General features: G+C 37.5%; 2 long non-coding RNA genes across 2 annotated transcripts; one reads left to right on the top strand and one right to left on the bottom strand.

Moving 5' to 3' along the window:
* Positions 1-6,959: 6,959 nt before the first annotated feature.
* On the bottom strand, positions 6,960-11,352 carry LOC139480238 (uncharacterized). The gene is made up of 3 exons (XR_011654409.1): positions 11,217-11,352; positions 10,836-10,919; positions 6,960-7,373 (listed from the first exon to the last, which is right to left on the bottom strand). It is a non-coding gene; the product is annotated as an uncharacterized lncRNA (long non-coding RNA).
* Positions 11,353-11,494: 142 nt separating this feature from the next.
* LOC139480239 (uncharacterized) lies at positions 11,495-13,734 on the top strand. Its single transcript, XR_011654410.1, has 3 exons — positions 11,495-11,723; positions 12,161-12,251; positions 12,927-13,734. It is a non-coding gene; the product is annotated as an uncharacterized lncRNA (long non-coding RNA).
* Positions 13,735-14,044: the final 310 nt, after the last annotated feature.

The following is a 14,044-nucleotide window of genomic DNA, read 5'->3' as shown; positions in this document are numbered from 1 at the left end:
CAGACATGGCTTTATCGCGAATGACTTTCTTAAGTTCACCTTGTGTCATTATATACTGCTAATTCTTCCACTGTATTAATTTATTACCTTCGAGGACATACATATCGGGGTTCATAAAAAATCAAATGTACCCTGGGTCATTTTATGTCACGAGACAACACCGTATTGTTTTCGTTATCCGGGCGGCATTGTTAACGTCATTCAAATCTTATTGTGACGTGAGGTCATAATGACGTCACACTAGACACGACGTCATAGCTGAAGACTTGTGCTTCCGCTGCTGTGGCGACCTGCCGTCCCTATTGACCTTTTTCACACCTCGCTACTTCCGGTTTGAAAGCGAGGCTTGGAGAGCAGAAGGTGAAGGCTGGATAGCACATGAACATGGAGATGTCAACAAGGCACGCAATCGGGACAAACTGTGACAATTTAACCACCCCGGTACATTTATCGTTTTGAACATTATTCTTATTCTTATCATTGACAAACTATTCTATTGTTATCTGGTCTCCTTACCGATATAAATTGGAATCTGGCCGTTCTGTTGTGATTTCAGTTTAAAATATCCATGACCACCTGGTATTTTTATTATATATTTATATATATATATATTATATTCTTCATTGTAAAAGACTGAGGGTTTTTTTCATTTGAGAAAAGTGATATTTTCATTGCAGTGAACACAACACTTGATATATCATGGCAGTCGACGGGACCATTGTCTTACAAGAGTTACCTCGCCGTAAATAACTATTCTTTATCGCAAGTGTCTAGCCCGCACACAAACTATTGACTTCCTATTTACGTTAGTTGCACATTGACAAGGCCCAGTCGTCTAAGGCGCCGCAATTCGCTGTGCAGAGTTGCATCCCCTGGGCACGCCAGAAACCTATGATTGTTGGTTAGAATCCCGTTTCGCCCCGATTATGTTTCTAGGTTTGTCAGCACAATACCCGTGCACGTGGGTTTCACCGACGTGGTAAACGCCCTAGACCTGCATCACTTCGGGCTTTCCTCCCACATAAAGCTGTCACGCCGTGATATAACTGGAATAATGTTAAAAGTAGCGTTAAACCCAACTCACTCTTGCCGTTTGCTATTCTCTTGAAAACGTTTCGTTATAAACTGTACATTTTACATTTAACTGTTCGTTTCGCAAAGCGCCATTTTTGTTACTTGACCAGCGTGTAGTCTTTCGCTTCCAACAACGGTACATCTGTACTTAATTCCAGGATTACGAATTGGGCTAACATGCGAGATAAGATCCCCGAAACTCAAGCGCGTTTTAGAAAAAGACACTCAAGGTCAGATTACATGTTTTTATATTATATGCAATAATCCAAAAATCTCTGTCACGTCGTAAACACAAAGTGTATATAGCCTTGGTCGATCTTAAAAATAGCTTTTGACTCCGTTGATCGTTATAAACTATGGTACTGTTTAAGAACTACTGGTCTTCAGGGGAAAATGTAGGGAAAGCTATGCATTCAAATACAAAATCATGTGTACGATATGGTGACGATGTAACCGATTTCTTTGGCGGTCCTGTTGGCTTACGACAAGGATGTATATTGTTCTCATTTTTTAGTGATTATATTATGAAATTATTAGGGTAAACATTGTATTCAAATGTTCCCAAATGTAAGAGACATTTTTATGCTTCTTTTTGCCGATGATGTCATTTTAGTATCAGATGCTGATGTTGGACTACAAAAACAACTTAACATTTTAGAATGTTACACCAAAGAATGGAAATGTAAACTTTGATAAAACAAATATTGTCATTTTCAGAAGAGGGGGTCAGGTGGCACTGAATAAAAGATGTTTTTCGGATGGTAAATGTGTTAATGTTCTGGGCCTTTATACATATCTTGGTGTAATGTTTACCCATACAAGAACTTCAAGAAAAGTGTCTCGGACTTAACATCACCTGCAAAGAAGGCCTTAATCAATGTAATGTCTGTCTCGCAGAAAGTAGGAGCTTTTACACCGAATATATGTTTTAAATTATTTGATGTCCAAATCCAACCAATCTTGTTATTTGGATCAGAAGTATGGGGATTTCAGCGATACGATTGTCCCGAAAAGCTACATATTTTAGCCCCATTCGTCACCACTCGCCTCTTTCCGTAACCTGCAAGAAGACTCGTCCCCCTATCGATGAATGTTATGTGCGAAAATACGATAAACCAATCAGAATGCGTGTATGATTTCAAGTTCTTCGTCAAACAATCCCTCAGAAATAATTTTTGATTTTACATATGTCTAGCATCTAAAAATATACCCAAGACACAGTTAAATGTGTTCAATCATACTTTATAATTCCGCACGTCCCGATGTGCTTTAAATTACATCTGATATATATATAATATATGGGGAAATATATGTGAACCATTACGCAACGAGTTGACAATTGCTTTAGGTATGCCCATTTGCGCTAAGACGGAACTCGGTCGCAAAAATGGCCATGAGAGGGGCATGAGTCGCTATTCGGCTTGTCCCGGAATAACACGAGTTGGTCACGAATGCTGTTAGCCCGTTAAAAAAATCTTTTCCATTGGTCTATCAACACACATTTGTATGGACTATGGCAAGTGTGGCAGGTACCCGTTATACATCAACTCCCAAATTAGATGCTTAAATTGCTGGTTTGATATTCTTTGAATTTTTGAACGTCGAATCCCCAAAATTGCTTATTATCTGCTTGTACATTTAGACGACATGGGCAAATTAATATGGGCATCACGTATTTGAAACCTTTTGTTTGCTACGGCTTTGTATGGTTAAACCAAACAGTGGGTGATGTTAAACTCTTTTTGAAACAATTTCGGGGACAATCTATAAATATGTTTTACCAGGAATCGTATTCCACTCTGAACAACTGTGAAAGGTATGACTTGTATAGAACTTTTAAGTGAGTGAGTGAGTGAGTATGGTTTTACGCCGCTTTTAGCAATCTTCCAGCAATATCACTGCGGGGGACACCAGAAATGGGCTTCACACATTGTACCCATGTCGGGAATCGAACCCGGGTCTTCGGCGTGACGAGCGAACGCTTTAACCACTAGGCTACCCGACCGCCCCAGAACTTTTAAGAGTCTTGCTCAACCGGAAAAATACTTATCTACATTAACATCAAGAACCCTTCAATGTCCATTTATTCAATTTAGGCTTGGATTGTTAGATCTCAGGATAAATGAAGGAAGAAAAATGTCCACTGAAAAAGCCGAAGAGGTTATGCACATTACGTCATTCAGCTATAGAAAATGAAATTCATTTTACTTTTGTTTGTCCTCATTATTGTAATCTAAGAAACAAGTTTATACCAGAACGCTATCTGTCAAATTACCCTGTATCTGCTTTTATTTCTCTTCTTTCTTCAAAAGATTATGCTGTCATATTAAAACTAATAACATATAAAATTAATATGTGAAAAATGCAATTTCCCTCAGAAAGAATTTGTTAAACATGAGTGTATATCAAAATATGTAAAACTTCTTATTTGTTATATGGGCAATTAAGAAGATTTCAAGGATAATTTTTGTTGAAGATGATTTTGTATATAATCATATCCAAATGTCTGGTAAAGAATTATATGGACCTTTTCGTTACTTTTGTTTATATTTTAAGATTTTGCACACAACTACAAGGGGTGGTGAAACGTCACTGCTTGTAAGGTAGGGATAATTTACGGTTCAAAGTATTACATTTGTAATGAAATAATTTAATTATCCGGCAGAAATACACAAAAAGTATATAATAAATAGAATAGTCCATGTGTCGAGTGATCTCATGACGGGGGAAAGGAGATATTTTCACGAGTGTCGTATACATGTAGCTATGCAACATAGGCTGTCACGTATTATGACACGGTAGATGATACGCAGATAAATAGATTTCTGTATACATGGGTAAATCGTAAACATAATCATGTTGACTGTATCGTGCCTTGACAAACGCTCATTAAAGTTTCGTAAAATCTCACCACGTTTACTGTAAACACTATGAAAATAGCCTTTAAGCGTGTGCCTGTTTTGTTTACCGTTGACTTTTTAAGACACATGCATGTTTCCACCCAATAAGTAACATGCGGGAATAGAAGTCACCCGTATAACGGAAGTCACCACTGAGAGTTCCCGAGATTCACGAGTGTATTTCTCCTCATCTTATTCATATTTCGTCACAGTTATTATTTATCAATGGTAACATCAAGAACGAACCTTAAATCATCAAGAGTTCAACACCACAACCGATAATATTAACCCAGGTTCACTTATCATAGAACCTGAACCATATGCGTGACAAGGGAGCACGTTACCTGCTGTGCTATTGTGATATAATCGAGGAAATGTTCCTCGATTATCCAGTGTAATATATCTATATTTGATGGAATATACCCTGAACCCTACCGGCGAGTAACAGCGTCTCGGGTGCCGGCGAAGGAGTTGCCGGCTTGCTTCCTGCGTTTTAGTGCTTGGGTTTTACTCATTTGTGACCACCTATACCGACTCAACTATTTTCCAAAACGTCATGTCTGTACTATCAGAATATTTTAATATGTCAATCAGTGGAAGTTGGGAGCGCCCAATTCTTTCATGTGACAATAGTAATTTATCATGCCATGACATCTTGAGTATGGTCATATGGGGGAGTCGGCTGTTTGTTGGTAACGTAGTTAGGGTCCTTATCTGTCAGGTTACGGGGCGTTGGGGTAGCCTTGCGGTTGAAGCGGGTTCGATTCCCCACATGGGTACAATGTGTGAAGCCCATTTCTGGTGTCCCCCCGCCGTGATATTGCGGGATTATTGCTAAAAGCGGCGTAAAATGCTTCTTGTTTTCCGCTCGGGCATGTAAGGCTGCTGGTTTTCGTAACGCCAGGGAAGTTATTTTAGCCGTGCGTCGGCGACAACGTTGAGAAATAAACATAAACTTTTCTTTATGTTGCTCTAAAAGTAAAATGAATAGAACGACAGCATCGTGACAAAGTTTTATTGCGCGTGACAGGGTGTCTTGTATTGAGCGACAGACGCCAAATTCCTCAATGGTTAATTATATGTATATATATATATATATATATATATATATATATATATATATATATATATATATATATATATATATATATATATATATATAAATGGACATTGAAGGGTATATATATATATATATATATATATATATATATATATATATATATATATATATATACATATATATATATATGTATCCAGAGGTGTATTCATGTTATACATATAAAAGGTGTATACGTATATATTACCAACCAATCAAACTTGTGTGGACCAGAGTTGCGTCCCTGACAGCACCATACCCGTGCTCGTGGGTTTCACCAAAGTGGTAAACGTCTCAGACCTGCATCACTTAAGGTTTTCCTCCGACATTAAGCCGACACGCAGCGATATAACTGGAATACTTTCTAAAGTGCCGTTAACCCCAACTCACTCATGTGCACACGACTCGAAATGGCCAACTCATCGGTACAAAAACCTAGAATATTGCATGAATATGTCATTAATAATGTTTAGCGCTCCGTGTCGGATAACAATAACCAGTTTACCTTAACAAGGATGAAACAGAACACCCAGTATGTGATTTGATGACGGATAACGCTCAATGCCGGTTTTGAATAATCAAATCACCTGTACATTCTTGGAATGTCACCCACTTTGAGGATATTTAGTCATGTTATGTCGGTAAGGATCGTTCTAAATTATCAATTAAATATTGGGTGTAATATTTCAAGATTAACTGATTATTTAAACACACTCAGTCTGTACGTAGTGTGTAATCACATATTCACAGCAAAAAAAATGCAGTTTCCGGTATCCGGATACCTGCCGGATACCACCGGACACTTACCCAAAACGCGTCCGGGTATCCGGTGGCAGAAACCTTGCCGGATACCAGATCCGTGGTATCCGGCATGGACACCTCACCTGAAAGTATGCCACCTGGAATCCGGGTATCCGGCACCGGATACCTCACCGGATACCTCAATCTGGGTGTCCAGGGATCCGGCACCGGATACCTCATTCTGAGTTTCCAAAAACATGTCACAATTTGGGGGGTGCATTTTGTTCAATTAAGTGTGAAACACCTAAAAATATATTGGAAACTAACCATGAAAATTGAACATTGCTGAAGGTATCCGGCAGGTATCCGGCAGGTATCCGGATGCAATTTTTCGAGATGTCTTTCTCCTAGTAAATAATGTTAGCCTGGGCATAGCAGATAGCTGTAGTAATATTCTGTGTTATTTTGGTTGTAAATATCCCCTTAAAGTTGAGATCTATGGGCAGGTACTTTTGGTGAAAACATTTTTCAAATTCATATATATTTCATTTTAGATGTTCAGCGTATTAAATGAAAAGCATTCAGTCCTGGTATGATGGTATCCTTACATTTCATCTTCATATTCCCAGTTTGTTCTAGCTTCTCGTGGTTGAAGCGCTCGATTCACCACATCGGTACATTGCTTGGTGTCACCCATCATGATATTGTTGGAATTTTGCTCATAAAGTGACATGACACCATATTTACTCTGACAAAACAAATGAAAGTCATTGGCTATGTGCTCACTTGGGCCTTTGTTCCTGGTGAGATTAAAAGATTATTTTGGAACTGTATCAGTACTTGTTACATCTTGACAGACGAGTTTCATTGAAGTTTGAAACAGAATATCATTAACCCAAATGGGTGCATCCACAGAAAACACCTAATAAAGTACCGGTACATAAAAACATCAATGTAATTTTTCTACTGACATGGAACTAAAAACTTCATTCAGTGAGCTGTATTAATTGTTGGAAAACATTCAGGGCATTAGTATATTTGATATATGTTAGCACCTATGTTATGAATGATCAATATCATATTTCTTTAAAGAAGCAAAACAAAAAAATTTGTTAAGATAACAGATCATATTTATTGATTTTATGACATTTCATTGGTTCAGTAACCAAAGGTGTTTGCAAGAACATTCAAAAACAGAAACAGATGCTTCAATGCCATTTTCTAAATAAACAAATCGGTCAAATCTCAGAAGAATTTCAAGGGAGAAGAATATCTAAAGTCAATTATGTTTGTGCAGTAAACCACAAAAGTCATTCAGATTTGTATAGTCAGCGTCAGTGTACACCACATAAACATAGTCTCACTGCTGTGGTATTAATTCCTTTAGACTTGATTAATGTCGTAATAAAACAACCTACAGAATCACACTGATGTGGCATTAGTCATTCAGAATCATCACTTTCTGAGGTGAACCTGCTAGTTGTTCTGGGGAGGATTATTCATCACCCTGAGAGTCCTTTGTATGACTTGTCTGATCTGGTGTCATTGTGAAATCCAGGTGCCTGAAACAATTTATAACATCTTTAAGATCTTGTTATTAAAAATATAAGAAACACACATATATTGACAAAGGGTAAAAAGTTGGTTTCTCAATGAGTAAGGTAATGACAGTTTATCAAGCAACTGTTAACCAAACCATGTTAATCAATGTAAAAAAGCCATAGCAAACAGTAAATTTTACAGAAAATACAAAATTGTAATTGATCTTCTGAAAACAATTCCTGTAGTGCCATAAGGCAGGCTCACCTGATTTTTTCTCAAATGTTTGCATTACATCAAAACATAAGGAAGGTTAAACAAGGCAATGCAAATTGCATAAAATAGGTTCTTATACATAAAACAGAACTACCGTATTTGATGTAATAAGCGCCTCGCTCTAATAAGCGCCCACGGGAATATTTGCTAATATATTGTCTCGTTAACAATCCCAAATAGCACCCTTTCCAATTGATCAATGTATACAAGACTTATTTATTTGCATATAATACACATTCGTGTGTGATATGCACCCTTAATTATGGGGAATTTCATTCTGGAAAAATATATTTGTCGTACATTAACATTTCAGGCTGCCAGCATAAAGCAGGAAATTTTGAGAGCGCCCTGGGCGCTTATTCTGTCGAATACGGTATTCATAATTATCAAAACTTTCAATCACACAAGTAATGTAAGTGATCTCAAAATATTATATAATGAGTGTGCAAGTTAGTATAGTTCCACACAGCTTTTAGCAATATTCCAGCAATATATCTGCGGGGACACCAGAAATGGGCTTTTCACACAGTACCCATGTGGGGAACAGAACCCAGTGCTTCGGAGAACGCATTACCCACTAGGCTACCAAATACAAATATCATCTCAAATACAAAAGTAAGTAACATTAGGATTTCATACAACAGATATTTTCTCCAAATATCAAGTCACTATACAACTGATTGAATTACTGATTAGAGAAGCAAGTACATATAAATGTAGCAGCTGAATCAGGCTTAATTTGAATCGTTCCTTGCTTCAGTTGCAATGGGAGCCACATTGAAAATAATTATCTCACTTATTATTGATGATTAATATCTACCATTAATTGGTAGGCCAAAATAGACACTGATACAAAAAATCAACTGAAAAGAACCACCTGAACAATCGACTAAAAACTATGTATATTACATTTGGGGGACCTTATTTCGGCTGCTGGCAATAGCATGGGCGGATACAGAGGGGGGGTTGCTGTGGTGCGCACCCCCCTTTTTATTTCGAAAATAAATCTTTATTTCTGTATAAATTTCCACCAAAGACAATAAATAGCTGTAAAAAAGCTGTATCCGCCCATGATTAGTCATGAGTAAAATCATTATCATATTTTTATCATTTATCCTATCTTTAATTAAGATTAACAATAACGGGAAAAGCTGCCAAATATATTGGTCAAGTGTAATCATAATTTAAGTAGTTCTATTTGGTTTTGGAACTTTTCAAGGGTCATTGTAAATATATGTGTATTCCTATTTGAATACTCGTTTGATTGTTATAAAGTTACACAGTATTGCATCTATCGTCTGTTTCTAAATACAGTGGAACCCATCTTTGACTTGTGTGACATAATTGAATCATACCCCAATTGAATCATACCCCAAGTGCATTGTTATGCATCTGCACAGAGTGGTCAAAGTCCTTGTCACACACATAGTTTGCTACAAGGCAGAATCCGATAAGTACAGTTGAGACATCAGGTTGTATCCAGACAAACTGTCTGATAATCTCAAGTATGGTCTTGGTAGGATCAAGGGATGTAGCTAATCCTAAATAAACATTAAACAAATGACATAATCTCTTCTACAGAACACTTGATCAAAGCCTGCCCCACCTTTGATGTTTATCATCTTGTTACGCTCACAACAGCTCATTAGCAAGATGAACTCAATGTCAACTCATGGTGGATTAGGGATTAACAGGGCAATTAGTGTCAGGTGGGTATTATCACTTGCAATTATCTGTTAATTACTTAATTGAGTAGTGACGGCTTAGTTAGTTTCCAACCACACTGACAAGTCAGTTTACAGTTTACTAGTAACATGTTTCTGTGGACCAAGGAAATGTATCTTGCCAGATACTTAAAAAGTTCTACTCATAAGTAATAAAATAATGACAGTTTTGATATGCAATTCTCCCTACAAAGACATTTAACATTTGATATACATAAACTGTCTGTTGAAACTATGATGATGCTAATATACAAGTCGCACAAAACAACTAATTCATATACTGGTACCTAGCCAAACATACATAATTTTTATACGCGTATGCACATGCTTGTACATATATACCTCTACTGGCACATCACACATACAAACAATCATTAGATGGATGTAATCGTTGAAAAAATATTTTACATACACAAACAAGTGAACAGATTCTGTAATAGCATGGTTAATATTGGGAGATGTTTAAGCATTTCCATTTTCACAGAATCGAAGGCATATCCTTTCAGGACTCAGATCAGCTTGTAGTGATTTAAATTCACATAAAAATGATTCATGTGAAATGACCTATCCCGCACGTGTGGCACCTGTTATAAAAATACCATTCATTACTTATTTGTGTGTCCAAATTATGCTATTATTAGAAATAATAGGTATTATTATACAGCATGGATATAAGAAAGCTTTATATGGAATTGTTGAAAATTATGTACAGGAAAACATTGAAATAAATCAATCAATACGTGCATTTATATCTCAGAATCTGGTAGATTTAATCAATATGGACTTCTCCTTCATTATCTAATTATAATCAGATGATTACATTATTGCTCAACTGATAGTTTGCAATAGTATAGAATTAGTATTTTATTAATAATTATTTTGTATTTGAGCATCATTTAGATAAGCCAATGAAAAAAATATATGTTTAAAACACATGTAGTAGAACATATTGCAATAGTTAAGACCCGAAAAGAAGTTATGTGTAGGATCCTCAAAATGGTATCCACAAGAGCAGGTTGTAGAATCATGTTGGTGTTTGTTGTTTAACTCTGCACTCAGCCATATTCCAGCTAAATGACGGCGGTCTGTAAATAATCAAGTCTGGACCAGACTATCCAGTGATTGACATCATGAGCATCCATCCACACAATTGGGATACAATGACATGGATCAACCAAGTCAGCGAGCCTGATCAGCCGATCCATTAAGTTATCTCTTACAACTAGCATAGGTTGATCATGTTGATGGGGACTAACTTCAACCTGGAATCCCCATGTGAGTATGTATGCGGCTGTTAGCTTTGTTTGATGTTTAACGCCACACTCAGCAATATCGCAGCTATGTGGCAGGAATCAAACCTGCATGGGTCTTCAGCACGAAGAGTGAAGGCTTCAACCACTAGGCTACCCCACCACCCAAAATTCCCCCATGATAAAGTTGTCATCATGGTTATTGTTCAGCTAGTTCAAGTGAAAATGTTCATACCCTTAAAATGTCTTATCTTCCACTTCACGATGATCTCTGATGCAAAACTTCCCTGTCATTAAAGCTGTTCTTGATTCTTCACATCTGGAAAAATATGTTGAGGCTATTAATCATCTCACAGAGTAAAGGGAGTATATGAAATAAGACAGTGAGTCACATTAGCATACAAATTATTCAGTTAAAGTAAACATATTTCTTCATTATATACATAAGCATATACTAACATATGATAGACAGGCTACTTGTTATATAAAAATATAATTATATCCTGATACATTTACTTACATGTTGGTTATGAAAGTTAATGTGTCACATGTGACAGGCTTACATGTGGTAAATTACTTTAATACGTGATCATTGTAATATTCACATATTCCTTACCTTAATGTGTCACTTCAGCTGCCAGCATTACCTCAGCTGCAATCTCAATATTTGGCCAGTTTTGACGAAATGACCGATTGTGTTCAGTGTATAAGCTGGGCCTCGTCTCTAATATAACTTGGCGCAAGTTGACGACGCGCATAGAGAGCCGGGAACCAGCTTATGTCGTGTTAAACTAGTTCCCGGCTCCCTATGCGCGTCGTCAACTTGCGCCAAACAATATTGTGATATTAGAGACGGGGGCCCAGCTTTGTGTTAACCCGGAACAAGCCAATTTACCCATATTCCCCTGCGGTCCAGGGCGCCATTTTAGAACATGGATGTAAACAAACCTCGTGTATAGATATACACCGTGATGCTTGATTACGATAAGCTTACCTCGTGTATCGATAGATTGTTCTCATTCACCTCCACCACGGAAATGCCGGCCGAAGTTCCTCTGAGCCATCCACAACGCGGAAGTCAACAGTATTTGGAAAGGCGATTGGCAGCAAATGCGGATGCCAGGTACGTAGCAGGGCTTCGTGACCTTATGATTTCCGTGCAGAGATCTTATGGAATGGATTGATTTAGATATTTTCCTGCTCTACATACTTTACTGTAAACGCCAAGGGTCCTTTTTGTAGTATTATGGTCAACTGTTTGTTATGACGACAAGGATTTGCATAAGGGGCGTAATGGATTTGTGGTCAAAACAAGATGATCCAAATTAGATCGGCTTTTTATAGATAATGAAGAAATGTACAAAGATCTAGGAACGATTATTAACTCTAAACTTTTGTGGGATGCTAATACAGACTATAATTTACAATAATGGCCACCAAAGACTTTACTTTTTTTACGCTTAACATATTTTTATAATTACACTGTTATGTCCTTGTTTTGTATAAGCTTCATAATTAAATAATATATTTCTGTAATGTGAATGCTACTTATTTTTGCAGAATGTCTGGATAAATGAATGAGTCAGTCATCTGCACAGCATCAATGGAAAAAGGGAAGCAATGAGGAACAAGAGAAGAGTAGCAGTGAGTGGTAAATATTTGAAATTATTCTGTTTGGTTCATCATGTTCATGTAGCTATTCTGCAAATATTTCTTCAGTTTGCTTGTTCTTTATCACCTGTTGGCATGGATGGCCTAATTATCAAAGGCACCACAACTTGCTGTGCATAGTTGCATCTCTTGGGCTTGACAGAAACCAATGGTCGTGGGTTTGAATCGAGGGTAGCATCATACACTTGCTTGTGGGTTTCATCAAAGTGGTAAACATGTAAGACCTGCATCACTTCGGGCTTTCTTCCCATTTCACTCATTTAACACCACATCCAACAATAGTTCAGCTAAATGACAAGGATTATAAATAATCAAATCTCAAATCTCAACTAGGCAAACCAGTTATGAGCTCGATCAAGAAGCACCGATGATGACTGTTATGGACAACATCCCACGTTATTGGGTACGATTACGAGCGATCAATGAGCCCACTTGCTACCTCATCTATTACTTTGGCTTGTATGGCAAGCATTTTTAAGAGATGTCAGTTAATGATTGTTTCAACTCATCAGCATGGAACAATATATATCTCAAATGTATGGTATATAACAAAATTCAAAGACGATAAATTAAGTGAATTTGCTGCCTTTTATCTGTAAGTACATGTTGCAACGATTCTTTTTTATTGCTACAATCTTTATACATAATTTTGCAGAAACTGAAGTCCAGCTTGAGATACCCGGATGACTGGTTGACAGTCTGGAAGGACCCTTCCAGATATCAGAAGTGATAGGCAGACAGTGATGAGGAGAATCCTGTTATTTCAATGGGGGCCTACCAAGAAGTTATATCCCAATTGACACTGGGACACACTCACACAGGCTGGTCTGGCTAATGTGAGAAGACCAACCAATGCCAAGTCGGAGTGGGACCCTTCAAGGACGTTGAAGAAATTATTGTCTTTGGCCATGTGGTAATCACTTGAAAGGAATGATGTTTGCGACTACTTGTCTATAAATGTGGACCCAAACACCAAATAGAATGTTCACAATTCTACTAACACAATGCAACAGGGATAGAGCCGATCTGGCCTCCCCTCATCCTGGTTCCTGTTTTTCCATGGCAATATAGAAGGGAAAGGATATTTGAGGGCAAGTAACTCTGAACTGGTGAGCATGGTCTGCTTATGCTTTCAAGCGAACAGTTATCCCACTCTGTTATGAGTATTGAAGAATAGGAGGAAATTGCATACTGCATCAGGAACCATCATGTGAACAATGTTCAGTGTGTGATATAGGCATATAAATAAAAGAAATTGATAATTTGTTTGTTGTTTATGTTTCTTTAGCCAGGTGTGTAAATGGGGATTTTCCAATATTTTGCCTCACTTTGATAGCCATAGTTATCGGATGAAACCATGCATTGCTTGGACATCTTTGGAATAACACATTGATCTGCTATGTCAAAGGTCAATGTCATAGCCAGACAAAAAAATTGTTAATGGCCAAACTCTTCCTTAGGGCAGGGATAGAAGTTGGCAACAGGTCATACACTTACTTTTTATCCCCCCGGCATATAATACGGGGTGATATAGCGATCAGCCAGTCTGTCTGTCCGTCCGTCCATCCGTAATCATTTCCTTTTCCAGGGGAAGGATTCCCAAACCATTCAGTGTATTTGATCGAAACTTGGCAAATCTATCAGGCACATACTGAAGTGGTGCCTTTCGATATTTTGGGATTTTTCTAAAAAAAATTAATTTTTTTTTTTTTATGGAATGACGTTGGACATAGACTCAATTGGGGATGGGGTTCGTTTCCGGGGCAGAATTCA

The sequence above is a fragment of the Haliotis cracherodii genome, unplaced genomic scaffold, assembly GCF_022045235.1.
Source record: "Haliotis cracherodii isolate W230 unplaced genomic scaffold, xgHalCrac1.p SCAF_4, whole genome shotgun sequence".
Lineage (NCBI taxonomy): Eukaryota > Metazoa > Mollusca > Gastropoda > Lepetellida > Haliotidae > Haliotis > Haliotis cracherodii.
The sequence above is the reverse complement of the archived record's forward strand: the minus strand, read 5'-3'. Positions and strand labels throughout refer to the sequence as shown.